General features: G+C 43.1%; 1 long non-coding RNA gene across 1 annotated transcript; it reads left to right on the forward strand.

The window, feature by feature from the left end:
• The first annotated feature begins 1 nt into the window (after nt 1).
• Nucleotides 2-22,337, forward strand: LOC130358785 (uncharacterized). The gene is made up of 3 exons (XR_008889649.1): nt 2-82; nt 15,342-15,426; nt 21,675-22,337. It is a non-coding gene; the product is annotated as an uncharacterized LOC130358785 (long non-coding RNA).
• Nucleotides 22,338-22,757: the final 420 nt, after the last annotated feature.

Here is a 22,757-nt window from a genome sequence, read left to right on the forward strand (position 1 = left end):
CTACTGCTCAGTACACAGCGTGTGGAATCAAACTGGTGACGTCACATTTACATGACCTGTACCACGTGACTCCACCGGGCCGGTAGTTTATTACCCCTTATCGTATACCAGTACTACCCAACCAGTGTGCCTCCAGCTGTTGCAAAACTACAACTCCCAGCATGCCCGGACAGCAAATGGCTGTCCGGGCATGCTGCGAGTTGTAGTTTTGCAACAGCTGGAGGCACACTGGTTGGGAAACAGTGTCTTACATTGTAATTTACCAGCTCTTTTATTTACCACACGATCGTGTCTAGTTTAATGTAACTGGTGCAAAACTACAACTCCCAGCATATCCAGACAGTATGCACCCTCACTGTGTGAAGAGAATAGTGATTGGGGCTGAAGTGACCCTTTACTTATGTCATATCCTCTTCACCTCCCTGTTTTTGAGTATGGATGGTTCTTCACTTCATGACCTCCTAATGTCTTCTATACAAACTTTCCCATAACTGCGTCACAAATGCAAAAGATGCATAAATGCAATACACAATTGTAGACCCCAAATTTTCGTTGCTAGTTCCAGACTGACTGTGGGTATACCTGCAATGGAGTAAAAAAAAAAAATAAACCGGATGGCGCCTCGTGTATTACCCCCAGCAAGAGAGAAAACTAGATGTCGGGGTGGCAGACGCCTTAACCCCTTAAGGACTCAGCCCATTTTGGCCTTAAGGACTCAGACAATTTAATTTTTACGTTTTCATTTTTTCCTCCTCGCCTTCTAAAAATCATAACTCTTTTATATTTTCATCCACAGACTAGTATGAGGGCTTGTTTTTTGCGCGACCAGTTGTCCTTTGTAATGACATCACTCATTATATCATAAAATGTATGGCGCAACCAAAAAACACTATTTTTGTGGGGAAATTAAAACGAAAAACGCAATTTTGCTAATTTTGGAAGGTTTTGTTTTCACGCCGTACAATTTATGGTAAAAGTGACGTGTGTTCTTTATTCTGAGGGTCAATACGATTAAAATGATACCCATTATTATATACTTTTATATTATTGTTGCGCTTAAAAAAAATCACAAACTTTTTAACCAAATTAGTACGTTTATAATCCCTTTATTTTGATGACCTCTAACTTTTTTATTTTTCCGTATAAGTGGCGGTATGGGGGCTCATTTTTTGCGCCATGATCTGTACTTTTTTTTGATACCACATTTGCATATAAAAAACTTTTAATACATTTTTTATAATTTTTTTTAAATAAAATGTATTAAAAAAGTAGGAATTTTGGACCTTTTAAATTTTTTTTCGTTCACGCCGTTCACCGTACGGGATCATTAACATTTTATTTTAATAGTTCGGACATTTACGCACGCGGCGATACCAAATATGTCTATAAAAAATGTTTTTTACACTTTTTGGGGGTAAAATAGGAAAAAACGGACGTTTTACTTTTTATTGGGGGAGGGGATTTTCCACTTTTTTTTTACTTTTACATTTTTTTACATTTTTTTTTACACTTGAATAGTCCCCATAGGGGACTATTCATAGCAATACCATGATTGCTAATACTGATCTGTTCTATGTATAGGACATAGAACAGATCAGTGTTTTCGGTCATCTTCTGCTCTGGTCTGCTCGATCACAGACCAGAGCAGGAGACGCCGGGAGCCGCACGGAGGAAGGAGAGGGGACCTCCGTGCGGCGTTATGAATGATCGGATCCCCGCAGCAGCGCTGCGGGCGATCCGATCGTTCATTTAAATCGCGAACTGCCGCAGATGCCGGGATCTGTATTGATCCCGGCACCTGAGGGGTTAATGGCGGATGCCCGCGAGATCGCGGGCGTCGGCCATTGCCGGCGGGTCCCTGGCTGCGATCAGCAGCCGGGATCAGCCGCGCATGACACGGGCATCGCTCCGATGCCCGCGGTTATGCACAGGACGTAAATGTACGTCCTGGTGCGTTAAGTACCACCTCACCAGGACGTACATTTACGTCCTGCGTCCTTAAGGGGTTAAGTAGATGTCCGCTCACTAGAGATGAGCGAACTTACAGTAAATTCGATTTGTCACCAACTTCTCGGCTCGGCAGTTGATGACTTTTCCTGCATAAATTAGTTCAGCTTTCCGGTGCTCCGGTGGGCTGGAAAAGGTGGATACAGTCCTAGGAGACTCTTTCCTAGGACTGTATTTACCTTTTCCAGCCCACCGGAACACCTGAAGGCTGAACTCATTTACGCAGGAAAAGTCATCAACTGCCGAGCTGAGAAGTTCATGACGAATCGAATTTACTGTAAGTTCGCTCATCTCGACCGCTCACCTAAAGAGATGAAAAAATGCGCCTGCCCCCCTATTGTATAGGGCACCATAAGATGAGATCCACTGATGAAGCCTGGAGGTCACAGGAAGTCGGAATGTTCCAATCCTGGAAAGTTTCAGAGAGAACGGGAGGAAGAAGACATAGTGCCCTGGCGCTGCGGATGCTTGTCCCAAGAATTCAATGGAGACAGGACTATGCAAACATAGATCCCTCAGCAGGGACCACTTTATTATAAAAAATAAAATACGGGGTACAGATTATGTAAACGTAAACAAGAAGTACAGCAAGACAAAAGACTTTCATAACAAATATTGCATAAAATCATTACAATGTAACGCACATCCATTAAATAATATAAATAATACATATTCATGTATACATTATTTAATGGATGTGCGTTACATTGTAATGATTTTATGCAATATTTGTTATGAAAGTTTTTTGTCTTGCTGTACTTCCTGTTTACATTTTCTGCACCTTTGGCTCCGCCCACTTTAAGCATTTGGCGCCACTTTCTCATTATTTAAACTGCACTTAACCTTTGCAGTATAGATCTGATGAAGAGGGAGTTTCCCTCAAAACGCGTAATCTGTACCCCGTATTTTATTATTTTCTATGTTTGCATACTCCTGTCTCCATTGAAATCTTGGGACAAGCATCCGCAGAACCAGGGCGATAGGTCTTCTTCCTCCTGTTCTCTCTGAGACTGTGGGTATAGGGTAGGAAACTACTGCAACTGTCATTAAATCTGGGTGAAATAACACAGCGGTCCCAGCGCTGACATACAGGGGGTGGGCGTGGTGGCGGCGGGGCATCGTGTACCTCGCGCCACGCCTATCCGACCGTCAGTGGCTTTGATCAAAAGCATTTTTTGGGGTCATGAAAGCCTGCAAATATTAGGCAAAACATTGCTATACACACCACCTGCAGGTTATTGCACCCAGATTTCATGACAGTTGCGCTTTAAGGAAACAGCCTGTAAATCCACATTTGCAATCGCATGTACAAGTAAAACTTGAAAAATTTTAATATCCTGCAAAAGTCCATTTATTTCAGTAATGCAACTTGTCTGCGGAAGGAAGCATGAAGTGTTCCAAAATCTTCTGGTAGACGGATGCGTTGACCCTGGACTTAAAGGGGTACTCCGATGGGAAACTTTTTTTTTTTTTTTAATCAACTGGTGCCAGAAAATTACTTTTATTAAAAATCTTTATCCTTCCAGTACTTATTAGCTGCTATATACTACGGAGAAAGTTATTTTCTTTTTTTTTTCCTGTCAACGGTGCTCTCTGCTGACACCTTTCCAGAACAGGAGCAAATCCCCATAGCAAACCTATGCTGTTCTGGACAGTTCCTGATACAGAGGTGTCAGCAGAGAGCACTGTGGACAGAAAACAAAAGAACTTTCTCTGTAATATAGCTGCTAATAGGTACTGGAAGGATAATGATTTCGATTTTTTATTAGAAGTAATTTACAGATCTGTTTAACTTTCTGGAACCAGTTGATGGAAAAAAAAAACATGTTTTCCACCAGAGTACCCCTTTAACCCCTTAAGGACCACGGACGTACGCGTACATCCAAGCTCCCTGGTACTTAAGGACGTGTACGTCCGTGGGAATTTCGGTCCCCGCCGGGCAGGGACCAGACCGGGGGGACTGCTGATATCTATCAACAGGCACCCCGTGCAAATGCCCAGGGGGTCCTGAGACCCCCCATGTTGGCGATCGCCGCAAATCGCCAGTGAGTTCACACCGGCGATTTGCAGCAATTCTGGGTCTCCGGTGACCCCGAAAATAAGGGGGATCGGGGTTGTCCAAGACACCCACGATCCCCCTGAAGGGATAGGAGTGAGGTGGCAGGGGTGCCACCCCTCCTATCCCTGCTATTGGTAGTTCACAAGCGACGACCAATAGCAGATTGGGGGGGGGGGGTTAAAGTTCGGTTCCCCCGTTCTGCCCACCCGCAGTAGGCCGGGCAGAACAGGGAAACCGACAAAGACGGGCGCCGAAGTCCACTTACCCATCAGCGGCGGTGATCGGTGGCAGAAGAGGACGGCGATGCGGCTCCCTGGATCCTACGGAAGCCGGTGAGTTGCCTAGCAACTATACTGTGGTCTCTGAACTGTAGCCCTCCAGATGTTGCAAAATTACAACTCCCAGCATGCCCAGACAGCTGTTTGGGCATGCTGGGATTTGCAGTTTTGCAACAGCTGGAGGGTCACAGTTTGGAGATCACCGTGCAGTGGTCTCTAAACTGTAGCCCTCCAGATGTTGCAAAACTGCAAATCCCAGCATGCCCAAACAGCTGTCTCGGCATGCTGGGAGTTGTAGTTGCGTACCTCCAGCTGTTGCATAACTACATCTCCCAGCATGTCCTTCGGCGATCAGTACATGCTTACTTAGTTAAGTAACAGAACCTAACTGGAGGTTTTCCAACCAGTGTGCCTCCAGCTGTTGCAAAACTACAACTCCCAGCATGCGCGGTCTGTCAGTACATGAGTTGTAGTTTTGAAACAGCTGGAGGTTTGCCCCCCCCATATGTGAATGTACAGGGTACATTCACACGGGCAGGTTTACAGTGAGTTTTGTGCTTCAAGTTTGAGCTGTGGCAAATTTTTCGCCGCTGCTCAAACTCCTAGCGGGAAACTCACTGTAAACCTCCGCCTGTGTAATTGTACCCTAAAAACAATCCACTACACTACACCTACACAAAATAAAGGGTAACACACTACGTATACACCCCCTTACACTGTCCCCTCCAATAAAAATGAAAAACGTATTGTACGGCAGTGTTTCCAAAATGGAGCCTCCAGCTGTTGCAAAACAACAATCCCCAGCATTTCCGGACAGCCACTGACTGTTCAGGCATGCTGGGAGTTTAGCAACAGTTGGAGGCACCCTGTTTGGGAATCACTGGATATTTTTCATTTTCACAGACCACTGTTCCAAAAATCGGTCAGAAACCTGTGGGGTGTAAATGTTTACTGCACCCCTTATTACATTAAGTGAGGGGTGTAGTTTCCAAAATGGGGTCACATGTGGGGGGTCCATTGTTCTGGCACCATGGGGGCTTTGTAAACACACATGGCCTTCAATTCCGGACAGATTTTGCCTCCAAAGGCCCAATGTAGTGTGACCAAAGAGCACTTTACATCCACATATGCGGTATGTTCTTACTCAGGAAAAAAGCCTCCCAAAATTTGTAACCTCATTTCTTCTATTTTCCCTTGTGAAAATGAAAAATTTTGGGTTACACCAGCATATTTGTGAAAAAAAATAATTATTTTCATTTTCCCATCCAACGTTAATGCAAATTCGTCAAACACCTGTGGGGTGTTAAGGCTCACTATACCCCTTTTTACATTCCATGAGGGGTGTAGTTTCCAAAATAGGGTCACACGTGGGTATTTATTTTTTTGCGTTTCTCAGAACCACTGTGATGATCAGCCACCCCTGTGCAAATCACCAATTTAGGCTTCAAATATACATAGTGTGCTCTCACTCCTGAGCCATGTTGTGCACCCGCAGAGCATTTTACGCCCACATATGGGGTATTTCCGTGCTCAGAAGAAATTGCGTTACAAATTTTGGGGGTTATTTTTGCCTTTTACCTCTTGTGAAAATAAAAAGTAAAGGGCAACATCAGCATGTTAGTGTAACATTTTTTATTTTTTTACACTAACAGGCTGGTGTAGACCCCAACTTTTCCTTTTCATAAAGGGTAAAAATTTGTAACACAATTGCTCCCGAGTATGGAAATAGCCCATATGTGGCACTAAACTGTTGCCTTGAAATACATCAGGGCTCCGCCAAGCGCATTTGAGGCCTAAATTAGGGATTTGCATAGGGGTGGACTCAGATGCAAGCATTGCATTTGCCTCTGCTACCAAAAATATTCTACGCCAGTGATTCCCAAACAGGGTGCCACCAGCTGTTGCTAAACTCCCAGCATGATTGGACAGTCAATGGCTGTCCAGCAATGCTGGGAGTCATTGTTTTGCAACAGCTGGAGGCTCCGTTTTGAAAACACTGCTGTGCGAGACGTTTTTCATTTTTATTGGGGGGGGGGGGCAGCTCAAACTTGAAGCAGGAAACTCACTGTAAACCCCGCCCTTGTGAATGTACCCTGTACAGCTGTTGTAATTTTGCAACAGCTGGAGGCACACTGGATGGAAAACCTTGAGTTAGGTTCTGTTTACTAACTCAGTATTTTCCAACCAGTGTGCCTCCAGCTGTTGCAAAACTACCACTCCCAGCATGTACTGATCACCAAAGGGCATGCTGGGAGATGTAGTTATGCAACAGCTGGAGGCATGCAACTACAACTCCCAGCATGCCAAGACAGCCGTTTGCTGTTCGTGCATGCTGGGAGTTGTAGGCAAGATTTGGAGGGGTACAGTTTAGAGACCACCGCACAGTGGTCTCCAAACTGTGGCCCTCCAGATGTTGCAAAACTACAAATCCCAGCATGCCCAGACAGCAAACTGCTGTGTGGACATGCTGGGAGATGTAGTTTTGCAAGATCTAGAGGTCCACAGTTTAGAGACCACTGCACAGTGATCTCCAAACTGTACCCCTCTAAATCTTGCAAAACTACAAATCGCTGAGGGCATACAGGTATGCCCTTGGTCCTTAACCCCTTAAGGACTAAGCCCATTTCAGCCATATTTTCATCCACAGACTAGTATGAGTGCTTGTTTTTTGCGTGATCAGTTGTCCGTTGTAATGCCATCACTCACTTTACCATAAAATGTATGGCGCAACCAAAAAATGCTATTTGTGTGGGTAAATCAAAAAGAAAAACGCAATTTTGCAAATTTTGGAAGGTGTCGTTTTTACGCCGTACAATTTACGGTAAAAGTGACATGTGTTCTTTATTCTTTGGGTCAATACAATTAAAATGATACCCATGATAACATACTTTTCTATTACTGTTGCGCTTAAAAAAATCTCAAACTGTTTAACCAAATTAGTACATTTAAAATCCCCCTATTTTGAAGACTTATAACTTTTTCATTTTTCCGTATAAGCGGCGGTATGAAGGCTCATTTTTGGCGCCGTGATCTGTACTTTTTATTGATACCATATTTGCTTACATAAAACTTTTATTACTTTTTTAATAATTTTTTTGGAATAAAATGTTATTAAAAAGCAGCAATTTTGGACTTTAAAAATTTTTTTACGTTCACGCCGTTCACCGTACGGTATCACTAAAATTTTATTTTAATAGTTGGGATATTTACGCACGCGACGATTCTAAATATGTATATAAAATATTTTTTTTACACTTTTTGGGGGTGAAATAGGGAAAATTGGACAATTTATGTTTTTATTGGGGAGGTTTTTTTTCCCTTTCTTGTAAATTTCTTTTAACTTTTTTTTACTTTTATTTTTACACTTTAACCCCTTAAGGACTGCGCCCTTTTTCACCTTAAGGACGCAGCCTTTTTTTTTGCAATTCTGACCACTATCAATTTATGCATTTATAACTCTGGGATGCTTTTGCCGATTATTCTGATTCCAAGAATGTTTTTTCGTGGCATATTCTACTTTAACACAGTGGTAAATTTTCGTCATTACTTGCATCCTTTCTTGGGGAAAAATCCCCAAATTTCATGAAAACTTTGAAAATCTTGCATTTTTTACACTCGCATGTTTTTGTAGACCCAGTTTTTGAAATTTTACAAGGGGTAAAAGGAGAAAAAGCCCCCTGAAAATTTGTAACCCAATGGTTCTCTCGAGTAAGGAAATACCCCATATGTGGATGTCAAGTGTTCGGCGGGCACAGTAGAGGGCTCAGAAGGGAAGGAGCGACAATGGGATTTTGGAGAGTAAGATTTTCTGAAATGGTTTTTGGGGGGCATGTCACATTTAGGAAGCCCATATGGTGCCAGAACAGCAAAAAAAATCCAACATGGCATACTATTTTGGAAACTACACCCCTCAAGGAACGTAACAAGGGGTCCAGTGAGCCTTAACACCCCACAGGTGTTTGAAGACTTTTCGTTAAAGTCGGATGTGTAAATGAAATATTTTTTTTTTCACTAAAATGCTGGTTTTCCCCCAAATGTAAAAAATTTTTTCAAGGGGTTATAGGAGAAAATGCCACCCAAAATTTGTAACACCATCTCTTCTGAGTATGGAAATACCCCATGTGTGGCGTCAAGTGCTCTGCTGGCGCACTACAATGCTAAGAAAAGAAGAAGTCACATTTGGCTTTTGGAAAGCAAATTTTGCTGAAATGGTTTTTGGGGGGTATGTTGCGTTTAGGAAGCCCCTATGGTGCCAGAACAGCAACAAAAACCACATGGCATACTATTTTGGAAACTGCACCCCTCAAGGAACGTAACAAGGGGTACAATGAGCCTTAACACCCCACAGGTGTTTGACAAATTTCCGCTAAAGTTGGACAGGAAAATGAAAAATTTGATTTTTTTCACTAAAATGCTGATGTTACCCCAAATTTTTAATTTTCACAAGGGTTAATTGGAGAAAAAGCCTCCCAAAATATGTAACCCCATTTCTTCTGAGTATGGAAATACCCCATATGTGGATGTAAAGTGCTCTGCGGGCAAACTACAATGCTCAGAAGAGAAGGAGTGCCATTGAGCGTTTGGTGAGAGAATTTGGTTGGAATGGAAGTCGGGGGCCATGTGCGTTTACAAAGCCCCCCGTGGTGCCAGAACAGTGGACCCCCACCCCATTTTGGAAACTACACCCCTCACAGAATTTAATAATGGGTGCAGTGAACATTTACACCCCACTGGCGTTTGACAGATCTTTGGAACAGTATGCATTGCAAATTAAACATTAAATTTTTCATTTTCACGGACCACTGTTCCAAAAATCTGTCAGACACCTGTGGGGCATAAATGCTCACTGTACCCCTAATTACATTGTGTGAGGGGTGTAGTTTCCAAAATGGGATCACATGTGGGGGGTCCACTGTTCTGGCACTATGGGGGCTTTGTAAACACACATTGCCTTCAATTTCGTACACATTCTCTCTCCAAAATCCCAATGGCATTCCTTCTCTTCTGAGCATTGTAGTTCGCCCGCAGAGCACTTTACATCCACATATGGGGTATGCTCTTACTCAGAAGAAATGGGGCTACAAATTTTGGGGGGCTTTTCCCTTCTGAAAATGAAAAATGTAGGTTAACACCAGCATTTTAGTGAAAAAAATTTTTTTTTTTGATTTTCACACAACTTTAACAAAAATTTGTCAAACACCTGTGGGGTGTTAAGGCTCACTATACCCCTTGTTACATTCCGTGAGGTGTGTAGTTTCCAAAATGGGGTCACATCTGGGTATTTATTGTTTTGCATTTATGTCAGAACTGCTGTAAAATCAGCCACCCCTGTGCAAATCACCAACTTAGACCTCAAATGTACATAGTGCGCACTCACTCCTGAGCCTTGTTGTTCGTCCGCAGAACATTTTACGCCCACATATGGGGTATTTCTGTATTCAGGAGAAATTGCTTAACCAATTTTGGGGGTCTTTTTTTTCCTTTTACCGCTTGTGAAAATTAAAAGTATGGGGCAACACCAGCATGTTAGTGTAAACATTTTTTTTTTTACACTAACATGCTGGTGTAGACCCCAACTTTACCTTTTCATAAGGGGTAAAAGGAGAAAAAGACCCCCAAAATTTGTAACACAATTTCTCCCTAGTACGGAGATACCCCATATGTGACCCTAAACTGTTTCCTTGAAATACGATAGGGCTCCGAAGTGAGAGAGCGTCATGTGCATTTGAGGCCAAAATTGGGGATTTGAATCCGCCAAAAAAATACCCCATGGCAGTGTTTCCCAAACCGGGTGTCTCCAGCTGTTGCAAAACTCCCATATAATGGGAGTTGTTGTTTTTCAACAGCTGGAGGCTCTGTTTTGGAAACAGTGCCGTACAAGACTTTTTTTTTATTTTACTTGGGGGGGGGGGACTGTGTAAGGGGTATGTGTATATGTAGCGTTTTACTTTTTATTTTGGGTAGGTTTAGTGTAGTGTTTTTAGGGTACATTCACACGGTTGGGTTTACAGTGAGTTTGAGCTGGGAGTTTGAGCCGTGGCGGATAATTTGCCACATCCCAAACTTGCAGCAGAAAACTTGTTGTAAACTCACCCGTGTGAATGTACCCTGTACATTCACATGGGAGGGGGGGGGGGGGGCAAACCTCCAGCTGTTGCAAAACTACAACTCCCAGCATGCACTGACAGACCATACATGCTGGGAGTTGTAGTTATGCAACAGCTGGAAGCACATTGGTTGCGAAACACTGAGCGTTTGTTACTTAACTCAGTGTTTCGCAACCAGTGTGCCTCCAGCTGTTGCAAAACTACAACTCCCAGCATGTACAGTCTCTCAGCCCACTGGCTGTGAAACACTGAGTTAGGTAACAAAGTCGGTTCCACAACCAATATGTCTCCAGCTGTTGCAAAACTGCAACAATCAGCATCCATTGACAGTCTAAGGGCATGCTGAGAGTTGTAGTTTTGCAATAGCTGGAGGCACACTGCTAAAACTCCCAGCATGCCCTTTGGTAGTCTGTGCATGCTGGGAGTTGTAGTTATGCAACAGCTGAATGCATACTTTTTCATAGAAAAAATGTGCCTCCAGCTGTTGCAAAACTACAACCCCCAGCATGCACAGACTACCAAAGGGCATGCTGGGAGTTGTAGTTGGAACTCCAGCTGTTGCAAAACTACAACCCCCAGAATGCCCTTTGGCTGTGCATGCTGCGAGTTGTTGCTAAACAACAGCAGGAAGTGAACAGGACTCACCTCCTGTTGTATCCTGCCGCCCGGGACCGCCACGCTGTATCCTGCCGAGGGACCGATCCTGCTGCTCCTGTAGCTGCCTCCGATCCTGAGGGGACCCCCGCCGGACCAGGGCAAGGTAGGAGTCCCCCGCCAGTGCCGATCTCCGCTCCGATCGCTGTCCCGATCACCGCCCAGCAGGTCCGTGATTAATCGGTCGTTCTGACCGATCAATCACGTGATACTGAGGCGGCACCCGTGCCACCTCACTCCTGCTGGGTGTGGGTGAATGGGGCTGTCTCGGACAGCCCCATTCACCCTTTTTTTTTCGGGGTCACCAGAGACCCGATTTGGCCCGGAATAGCGCAAATCGCTGGTCTGAATTGACTGATGATTTGCCGCGATCACCGACATTGGAGGGTCCCGGGACCCCCCTGGGCGATATGCCAGGATGGCTGCTGATAGATATCAGCAGTCATCCAGTTCCGATCACTGTGTCTGGAGATGCGGTGATCCAGGAAAGCTGCGCCGTAAATGTACGGCGCTGTGCACTAAGAACTTCTTAGCAGCACCGTACATTTACGGCGCTTGTCCTTAAGGGGTTAATAGTCCCCATAGGGGACTATACATAGCAATCATTCGATTGCTAATACTGTTCAGTGCTATGCATAGGACATAGCACTGATCAGTATTATCGGTCATCTTCTTCTCTGGTCTGCTCGATCTCAGACCAGAGCAAAGGACCCATGGAAGGCAGCAGAGGCAGGTGAGGGGACCTCCGGCTGCCATGCTGGATGATTGGAGCGCCGCGGCAGCGCTGCGGCCGATCCGATCATCCATTCAAAGTACCGTGATGCTGCAGATGCCGTGATCTGTATTGATCACAGCATCTGAGGGGTTAATGGCGGACATCCGTGCGATTGCGGATGTCCGCCATTATGGGCGGGTCCCTGGCTGCTATCAGCAGCCGACCTGCCACGCATGACGCGAGCATCGCTCCGATGCTCGCGATTATGCATAGGACGTAAATGTACATCCTGGTGCGTTAAGTACCAGCTCACCAGGACGTACATTTATGTCCTGTGTCGTTAAGGGGTAAGGTCCCAGGATGTGAGGGTGTGCCTGTACGCCCCTTGGTCCTGGTGGGGTTAAAGCTCTGAAATTTTTTTTAAGGGTGGGAGAAGTAGTTAGGGAACATAGCCTGAGTTAGTTTAGAAAAGTTTATTTGGTGACAGGTGTTTTTTGAAAATTTTAGCAAATAAAAAGTAGTTAAAAAAAACTGATAAAATGAAGACCATATTTACATATTTTTCATTATCAATCCAAGATCTTGACATCAGCCATAAGGGATTATTTTAAGTCAATGGAAATCCCCACAATCACAAGAATAGAGGTCAAATATCCCCTGCTTGCACAGCTACTGTTCCTTCATTGTCTATTGAACTTTCGAACATAGCAGATATCAGTGCTTGGCAATTGCCCACAAGTCCCACAGAGCATAAACTGAGTGGGGGCTAAGCATGGACAAGGCTGCTGAAAAAAACACTCAGAGAGCATCCATCCTCCATTTTCTTGATTTGTGTGTGCGTTAGGGTGCATATGCAACTCTATATGGGTTAAGATAAAAACACTTGGGATCCCCATGCTAGTGATAGTTGGGGCCTGAGTAATATAACATTTCTCACTACAAGATAAATAATGTTTGTGGAAAAATCCTTTATGCCATGCACCAAGCAACCAGTAAAACTGCTAGATCAGCAAAGAGACAGCTATAAGCAAAAACTACTGTTTATATTGCCACTATCTATGTATATTTCCTGAGATTTAAGGTCTGTATAGAATTAGTAGCTTGCTAGTTTTTATTTGTAAAGCCATCTAATTTGACATTCTACATTAATTTGGTGACACACACAAATATGAATAAACCTATTGGGCCATGAACTTGCATTACATGCCTAGAGACATATGATCCTACCTGTGAATTGGCTGGGAGGAGTGTAAATGACCAGTCAGGATAATAAGGTTGTGTCCATCCATCTCAGTAAAAGTATGAAAGCCGTGGGCTGATCTGTCACAATAGTATACAAAACATTTATATGTCTTATTGTACATTAGAAAAACATTTCCTGCTGAAAGGGACACTTAGCAAGGGTTGGTGCTGGATACAAGGATTCTACACTGCTCAAAAAATAAAGGGAACACTTAAACAACACAATGTAACTCCAAGTCAATCACACTTCTGTGAAATCACACTGTCCACTCAGGAAGCAACACTGATTAACAATGAATTTCACATGCTGTTGTGCAAATGGAACAGACAACAGGTGGAAATTATAGGCAATTAGCAAGACACCCCCAATAAAGGACTTGCTCTGCATGTGGTGACCACAGACCACTTCTCACTTCCTATGCTTCCTGGCTGACATTTCGGTCACTTTTGAATGCTGGCGGTGCTTTTACTCTAGTGGTAGCATGAGACGGAGTCTACAACCCATACAAGTGGCTCAGGTAGTGCAGCTCATCCAGGAAGGCACATCAATGCGAGCTGTGGCAAGAAGGTTTGCTGTGTCTGTCAGCGTAGTGTCCAGAACATGGAGGCGCTACCAGGAGACAGGCCAGTACATCAGGAAATGTGAAGGAGGCCATAGGAGGGCAACAACCCAGCAGCAGAATGGTTACCTCCGCCTTTGTGCAAGGAGGAGCACTTCCAGAGCCCTGAAAATGACCTCCCGCAAGCCACAAATGTGCATGTGTCCACTCAAACAGTCAAAAACAGACTCTATGAGGGTGGTATGAGGGCCCGACGTCCACAGGTGGCAGTTCTGCTTACAGCCCAACAAAGTGCAGGACATTTGGCATTTGCCAGAGAACATCAAGATTTGCAAATTCGCCACTGGCGCCCTGTGCTCTTCACAGATGAAAGCAGGCTCACACTGAGCACATGTGACAGAGTCTGGAGACACCGTGGAGAACCTTCTGCTGCCTGCAACATCCTCCAGCATGACCGGTTTGGTGGTGGGTAAGTAATGGTGTGGGGTGGCATTTCTTTGTGGGGCCCTCCATGTGCTTGCCAGAAGTAGCCTTTTTGCTATTAGGTACCGGGATGAGATCCTTAGACCCCTTGTGAGACCATATGCTGGTGCGGTTGGCCCTGGGTTCCTCCTAATGCAAGACAATGCTAGACCTCATGTGGCTGGAGTGTGTCAGCAGTTCCTGCAAGAGGAAGGCATTGATGCTATGGACTGGCCCGTCCGTGCCCCAAACCTGAATCCGACTGAGTACATCTGGGACATCATGTCTCGTTCCATCCAGCAACGCCAGGTTGCACCACAGACTGTCCAGGAGTTGGTGGATGCTTTAGTCGAGGTCTAGGAGGACATCCCTCAGGAGACTATCCGCCACCTCATCAGAAGCATGCCCATGCATTGTAGTGAGGTCATACGGGCACGTGGAGGCCACACACACTACTGAGCCTCATTTTGACTTGTTTTAAGGACATTAAATCAAAGTTGGATCAGTCTGTAGTGTGGTTTTCCACTTTGATTTTGAGTGTGACTTCATATCCAGACCTCCATGGGTTTATAAATTTGATTTCCATTGATAATTTTTGTGTGATTTTGTTGTCAGCACATTCAACTATGTAAAGATGAAAGTATTTTAAGCAGTGTATTTTCAGCACCAGGTTATGCCCCACTTTCTCAGGTCCTGCACACATAACAATGTAAGTTTTGTATCCCTTTCAATCAAATTGTGGCCCAAAGTAAAGACAGTGTAGATTAACGAATGATCAAATGTTGCCCTATGGAGCCCATAACTCCCAAAATAAGTCCAAAATCATCTGTATTTTGCATAAGTGAAACATGGTCTAGAATTCAACATTACTTGGTAAAAAAAGGATATTAACCATTACAATGACCTGTTATTAATATGAAGTTTCTCTTACAAGGACATCACACACAGCTATTATGCCAAGCTTCTACTTCTTTATGCATTTTAAACATAGGAGATATTAAAGTGCATTTATAATATACCTGCAGAAGGATTATCAGGCACACATTTTGCATTGTACATAAATAATATATTCCAGAAAAGAAGTTTAAAAAGGGACCGGTGCTTCATGATATGATAAAATCCCAGTTATGTCTTTGGAATTATAATGCAGAAATCAGTTATACTGGAAATATCTTGTGCAGAGTATGATGCAATAAGTAAAAATGATGGTATTCTCTTGTTCTTTTTCATTAACTAGTCTTTTCTGTGTATTTGTAGATAATTTATCTGACAGTTGGATTGTTCCTCCGTTTATCTGTCCATTTTTCTGGATGCTGCAAATTTAGTTCAGTTTAGTATACAGGTACTTTTTATTTTTTTTATTGTATAACTGACAACATTTTTAATCCTCGAAAACCCTTTTCAGAAAACATGAAAAAAATGTTAAGCTATAATCAAAGAATAGAAATAACAATATTATGCCAAAAAAAAAGGTTTAAAGGAGTTGTCCAGGATTATGGAAACAAGATTTTATTTTCCTAAACTTGGGAACCCTGAAATCTTTTCTTTATTGGTCACAAATAGCTTTTTTTTCAATGAAGGTTGATTATTGGCAATGACAAAGGATATACATGCATTTAATACGCAGAATGTGTTGATCAATCAACCTGTTGAAGAGAGATCCCCTGACGTATGATGACCCCAACACATGATCAGTTCAACTTACGGTAGCCTCTTTGAGGCCATCAAAAGTTGAACGCAGCATCGGCTCCCAATGCCTGTCATGTCAGTGTGTCAGGCTTATCACTGTACTGTAGCAACTTGTCTATATAGCTTATCACTTTAGCTTCTGTCGGGCTGCTTGAGTGCCCCACTGTCTCCTACAACAGCATATAAATGTGTGGAAGGAACACAGGGTCTCAAACTGGTGGCCCTCCAGATGTTGCAAAACTTTAACTCCCAGCATGCCTAGACATGCCCGGACAGCCGTTGGCTGCAGTTAACGGCTGTCTGAGCATGCTGGGAGTTTAAGTTTTGCAACATCTGGAGGGCCACCAGTTTGAGACCCCGGCTGTAGATACTTCAGGCCTCTTGTCCACACAGATGCCCCCCCCCCTTCTCTCTCAGGGTGTGTTCACACTGTGGAATCTCCGCTCGTGGAACTCTGCAAGCGGCCGCCGCCAAAAATACTTCAGCGGTAGGACCGCAGGGCCACCATTGACGGCTATGCAGTACTCGCGGAATTCAGCGCCAAGAATGAACACTTTTTTTTTTGCACGGAACGATTTCAGCAGCGGAATTGTCCGTTGCTGAAATTCCTCAGTGGGAACAGGTCTTGCGGAAGACCCATTCACACTGATGGTACTGGTCACTGCGCGAAATTCTTCTTGCGGAATTCCATGGGAATTTCGCATTTCGCAGTGTGCACAGTGAAACACAGCAATGTCCAATTGGCCTGCAGCTTCTTGCTGCAGGTGTCCAATCACTGTGCATCCTGCTGAGCTGCCCGCCAAATCTTAGCTCTATAGCCTACTAGTGTTACAACAGTGCAGCACAGCACTTTATTTTTCTAGTGTCCCAGCATAGGTACTATACAGTATATAATCATGCATAAAAAAACAATCCACTCTTCCCCAGTTTTGGAGAACTACAAGTCCCACTGTGGCTTGACAGCTGCAAAACTTCTAGACCTGCAGGGGTTTATTTTCCTTCTTAGGCAATGTTCACACACTGGATTTTTGATAATGGGTGAAAATTGGCCACACGACAGCCTTCTTTGTGTTTTTTTTTTTTTTTTTACTAATTGAGTTCTTTCGATATCAATACCAAAATAGCTTGAGTCAAAATATATTTTTGTTCTTATCTTTCTTCATTCTTAATGTTTTGTTTTTTTTAACTTTGGGTTGACATTTTGGATCTTCAGAAACAATTACCAGTTTACCATAGAGTTATGGACTTTGATTTGGACAATCCCTACTTGCCAATAATCTTATCACCAAGTGTTCCCCTATTTGGGTCAGCTGTAATCTGAGGGATACCTGGTAGCAACTGTTCATTTTTCTTGCAGCTCCAAGGAAAATTAAGCATTACATAGTGCACATTCAAGTCATTAGTTTGTTAATGTTCAGGACAGGATATTTCCTGCAGATCAAAAGACTTTTGTTGGACCTTATTACTCTGCCAAGAGTTTAGTTTCCTGAACAGAAGAGTCCCTTCATTGATTTAGAAAGTTACTGTATATTAAAATAGGATCTGTATGCTGGACAACCCCTTTAAAAAGGAGACCTTTCATCACTTTTATGCTGCCTGAACCACAGGTCATCGTGGCAATACACGTGGCAGCTTCTCCCTTCCCCATCAGCCTTGATTAATAGATCTCTTCATCTCTGGGTGTAGGGAGAGATTTGTGAAGACCAGTGGAGCAGGGCTGCCGGAAACCACTCCAATGACTCGTGGTTTAGGCAGCATGAAAGGGATAACAGATTTTCTTTATTACTTATCTTAGTCATATATTTTGAGTACCACATAAATTGTCCTAGATTCATTTCTTTGAATGGTTTCTTTATCAATAAACAGTGTTAAAACAACAACGACAACAACAACAACGCAGTGTAAAACACAGCTTCAGGTATTTCTACCCTTTACAGAGAATATAAAACCTAAGGGAAAGAAGAAACATTAAGGCAAGATTTAAGATCTAGGATGCTGCGTTTGACTGGAAAGAATTACTTATTGATGTAATCCTGCATAAAACATCCATATAACCCTGATAATCTGCTTATCTGATACCATTTCATTCTAACAAATTTATAAAATTGCAAAGCTCCGGAAATTATATTTCCAGACAGTTCGTCTATTCATGTAACCTAGATTAATATAATGTGCATACGTATTTCACAGTAAAATCCGATCAGGCCTTGTATTTAGAAAATCTTTTAGAAAAATTTTTGAAAATCAAACATTAATACTAAAAAGGTTTAATTTACCAAGTGGTGGAAATCTATTTTTTTTTGTAATCAACTGGTGCCAGAAAGTTAAACAGATTTGTAAATTACTTCTATTTAAAAACCTTAATCCTTCCAGTACTTATCAGCTGCTGTATACTACAGAGGAAGTTGAGTATTTCTTTTCGGTCTGACTACAGTGCTCTCTGCTGACACCTCTGTCCATGTCAGGAACTGTCCAGAGCAGGAAAGGTTTGCTATGGGGATTTGTTCCTGCTCTGGACAGTTACTGACACAGACAGAGGTGGCAGCAGAGAGCGCTGTGGTCAGACAGAAAAGAACTATGCAACTTCCTCTAGAGTATATATAGCAGCTGATAAGTACAGTAAGGATTATGTTTTTAAACAGTAGTAGTTTACAAATCTGTAATTTTTTGGCACCAGTTGACAAAAAAAAAATAAAAAATTTCCACCGGAGTACCCCTTTAACGCTTTAGGCAGTATTGACTAGACATGAATGCAGTTAATATTTGTTTTGCTGCAATGCCTGGTTTTATTTCAAGTGCCTAAAGGTGAACTGCAGTCTAATATAACTGCGGATAGAGATAAGGATAAGGGTCTGATTATGGAGGTTCTGAACGCTGGGACCCACCGCGATCTCCTGTACAAGGCCGTGGCTCTCCCCATGCAAAAGATGTGTCGGCCACATCATGATGCAGTGACTGACATGCCCCCTCCATGTATCTCTATGGAAGAGGCAGAGATGCAGCATTCTTGCATCCCCACCTCTCCCATAGAGCTGAATGTAGGGGCCGTCTATCGACCTCTTAGTGAGGTCGACAACACGAGTATTAGCCGTGCAGAGCCGCGTCAGTGCTGGTCCCCGTATGGGAGATCCCAGCGGTCGGACCCCCTGCCTGAGATCAGACACTAATAAGTGTCTATAGCTGCAGTACTTCTTTAAAGGGGTACTCTGGTGGAAAACGTTTTTTTTTTCAATCAACTGGTGCCAGAAAGTTAAACAGATTTGTAAATTACTTACTTATATTAAAATTCTTAATCCTTCCAGTACTTAGCAGCTGTATACTACAGAGGAAATTCTTTTCTGTCACAACCAAAGTTCTCTCTGCTGACACCTCTGTCCATTTCAGGAACTGTCCAGAGCAGGAGAGGTTTGCTATGGGGATTTTCTCCTGCTCTGGACAGTTCCTAACATGGACAGAGGTGTCAGCAGAGAGCACTGTGCTTGTGACAGAAAAGAAATCCAAAAAGAAGAGAAATTCCTCTGTAGTATACAGCAGCTGACAAGTACTGGAAGGATTAAGATTTTTTTTAATAGAAGTAATTTACAAATCTGCTTAACTTTCTGGCATCAGTTGATTTTAAAAAAATTAATAAAAGTGTTCCACCAGAGTACCCTTTAAGTCCATCATGAAGGTGAATGGCCCTGACTTGTACCCTAGTATTTTACAGTAGTTCTGTATACTGTCCATAAAAAGTTTGGCTATGTTCACATGATTATTAATAACCCCTTAAGGACCAAGCCCATTTTCACCTTAAGGACCAAAGCGTTTTTTGCTCATCTGACCACTGTCACTTTAAGCATTAATAACTCTGGGATGCTTTACTTTACATTCTGAGATAGTTTTTTCATGACATATTCTACTTTATGTTAGTGGTAAATTTTCATCGATACTTGCATCATTTCTGGAAAAATTCCAAAATTTGATGAAAAAATTGAAAATTTAGCATTTTTCTAACTTTGAAGCTCTCTGCTTGTAAGGAAAATAGACATTCCAAATAAATTACATATTGATTCACATATACAATATGTCTACTTTATGTTTGCATCATAAAGTTGACATGTTCTTACTTTTGGAAGATATCAGAGGGCTTTAAAGTTCAGCAGCAATTTTCAAATTTTTCACGAAATCGCAATTTTTCAGGGACCAATTCAGTTTTGAAGAGGATTTGAAGGGCCTTCATATTATAAATACCCCCGAAATGGTCCGTTATAGAAACTGCACCCTTCAAAGTATTCAAAATGACATTCAGAAAGTTTGTTAACGCTTCAGGTTTCAAAATCATTCAAAATCTTCATTTTTTTTTACACTTGCATGCTCTTGTAGACCCAGTTTTTGAATTTTTACAAGGGGTAATTCAAAGAAGAAATGGGGTTACAAATTTTGGGGGTCTTTTTTCCTATTTTCCCTTGTGAAAATGAAAAATTTAGGGTAACACCAGCATTTTAGTGAAAAGTGAAATCCAACTTTAATGAAAATTCATCAAACACCTGTGGGGTGTTAAGGCTCATTGTACCCCCTTTTATGTTCCGTGAGGGGTGTAGTTTCCAAAATAGGGTCACACGTGAGTTTTTTTTTTGCATTTGTCAGAACCGCTGTAAAATCAGCCACCCCTGTGCAAATCACCAATTTAAGCCTCAAATGTACATAGTGCACTCTCACTCCTGAGCCTTGTTGTGGGTCCGCAGAGCATTTTACACCCACATATCGGGTATTTCCGTAATCAGGAGAAATTGCGTTACAAATTTTGGGGGTCTTTGTAAGTGTAAATTTTTTACACTAACAGGCTGGTGTAGACCCCAACTTTTCCTTTTCATAAAGGGTAAAAGGAGAAAAAGCCCCACAAACGTTGTAGTGCAATTGCTCCCGAGTACGGAAATACCCCATATGTGGCCCTAAACTGTTTCCTTGAAATACGACAGGGCTCCGAAGTGAGAGAGCGCCATGCGCACTTGAGGACTAAATTAGGGATTGCATAGGGGTGGACATTGGGAATCACTGGCGTAGAATACCCCTAACAGGGTGCCTCCAGCTGTTGCTAAACTCCCAGCATGCCTGGAAGTCAGCGGCTATCCGGATATGCTGGGAGTTGTTGTTTTGCAACAGCTGGAGGCTCAGTTTTGGAAACACTGACTTACAATACGTTTTCATTTTTATTGGGGGGGGGGGAGACAGTGTAAGGGGGTGTATATGTAGTGTTTTACCCATTATGTGTAGTGTAGTGTTTTTAGGGTACATTCACACTGGCGGGGGTTTACGGTGAGTTTCCTACTAGGAGTTTGCGCTGCAGCGGAAAATTTGCCGCAGCTCAAACTTGAAGAAGGAAACTCACTGTTAACCTGCCCTTGTGAATGTACCATGTACATATGGGGGGGGGGGGGGGGCAAACCTCCAGCTGTTGCAAAACTACAACTGCCAGCATGCACTGACAGACCGTGCATGCTGGGAGTTGTACTTTTGCAACAGCTGGAGGCACACTGGTTGGAAAACCTTCAGTTAGGTTCTGTTACCTAACTCAGTATTTTCTAACCAGTGTGCCTCCAACTGTAGCAAAACTACAACTCCCAGCATGTACTGATCACCGAAGGGCTTGCTGGGAGATGTAGTTATGCAACAGCTGGAGGTACGGAACTATAACTCCCAGCATGCCGAGACAGCTGTTTACTGTTTGGGCATGCTGGGAGTTGTACAGGGTGGGCCATTTATATGGATACACCTTAATAAAATGGGAATGGTTGGTGATATTAGCTTCCTGTTTGTGGCACATTAGTATATGTGAGGGGGAAAACTTTTCAAGATGGGTGGTGACCATGGCGGCCATTTTGAAGTCGGCCATTTTGAATCCAACTTTTGTTTTTTCAATAGGAACTGGCCCACGACGACCAATCCACTTTCCAGGAAACTCTTCACCTAGGAATGCTCGGACCTGACACCCATAATGTGGCGGTGCACCATCTTGCTGGAAAAACTCAGGGAACGTGCCAGCTTCAGTACATAAAGAGGGAAACACATCATCATGTAGCAGTTTTGCATATCCAGTGGCCTTGAGGTTTCCATTGATGAAGAATGGCCCCACTATCTTTGTACCGCATATACCACACAATACCATCAATTTTTGTGTTCCAACAGTCTTGGAGTGATCTATCCAATGGGGGTTAGTGTCAGACCAATAGAGGTGGTTTTGTTTGTTAACTTCACCATTCACATAAAAGTTTGCCTCATCACTGAACAAAATCTTCTGTGTAAACTGAGGGTCCTGTTCCAATTTTTGTTTTGCCCATTCTGCAGCACCTGAAACTACGGATACTGGAAGCTTGTGCTAGCTTTTCTCCTACGGTGTTGCTATCAGTGGGTGAAGAGTGGGAGAAGAGGGTTGCATTGACAATCCAACAGTCATGAAAGAATAAAGTTACGTTAAAACCAAGCACATTATTGTTTTTCTTGTGAAATTCCCAATAAATTTGATGTGTCGCATGACCCTCTTCCTATTGAAAAAACAAAAGTTGGATTCAAAATGGCCGACTTCAAAATGGCCACCATGGTCACCACCCATCTTGAAAAGTTTCCCCCCCTCACATATACTAATGTGCCACAAACAGGAAGTTAATATCACCAACCATTCCCATTTTATTAAGGTGTATCCATATAAATGGCCCACCCTGTAGTTTTGTAAGATCTGAAGGGCCACAGTTTAGAGACCACTGCACAATGATCTTCAAACTGTGGCCCTCCAGATGTTGCAAAACTACAAATCCCAGCATGCCCAGACAGCAAACTGCCTCTTATTTTCCGGGTCTGCGGAGACCGTATGACCCGGAATCGCTGCAAATCGCCCCTGGGCATTGGCACGGGATGCCTGCTGATAGATATCAGCAGTTATCCCGGTCCGGACCCTGCCCAGCGCGCAGTGGGGGACTGAAATTCCCACACAGGTACGCCCTTGGTCCT

Source organism: Hyla sarda, chromosome 1, assembly GCF_029499605.1.
Source record: "Hyla sarda isolate aHylSar1 chromosome 1, aHylSar1.hap1, whole genome shotgun sequence".
Lineage (NCBI taxonomy): Eukaryota > Metazoa > Chordata > Amphibia > Anura > Hylidae > Hyla > Hyla sarda.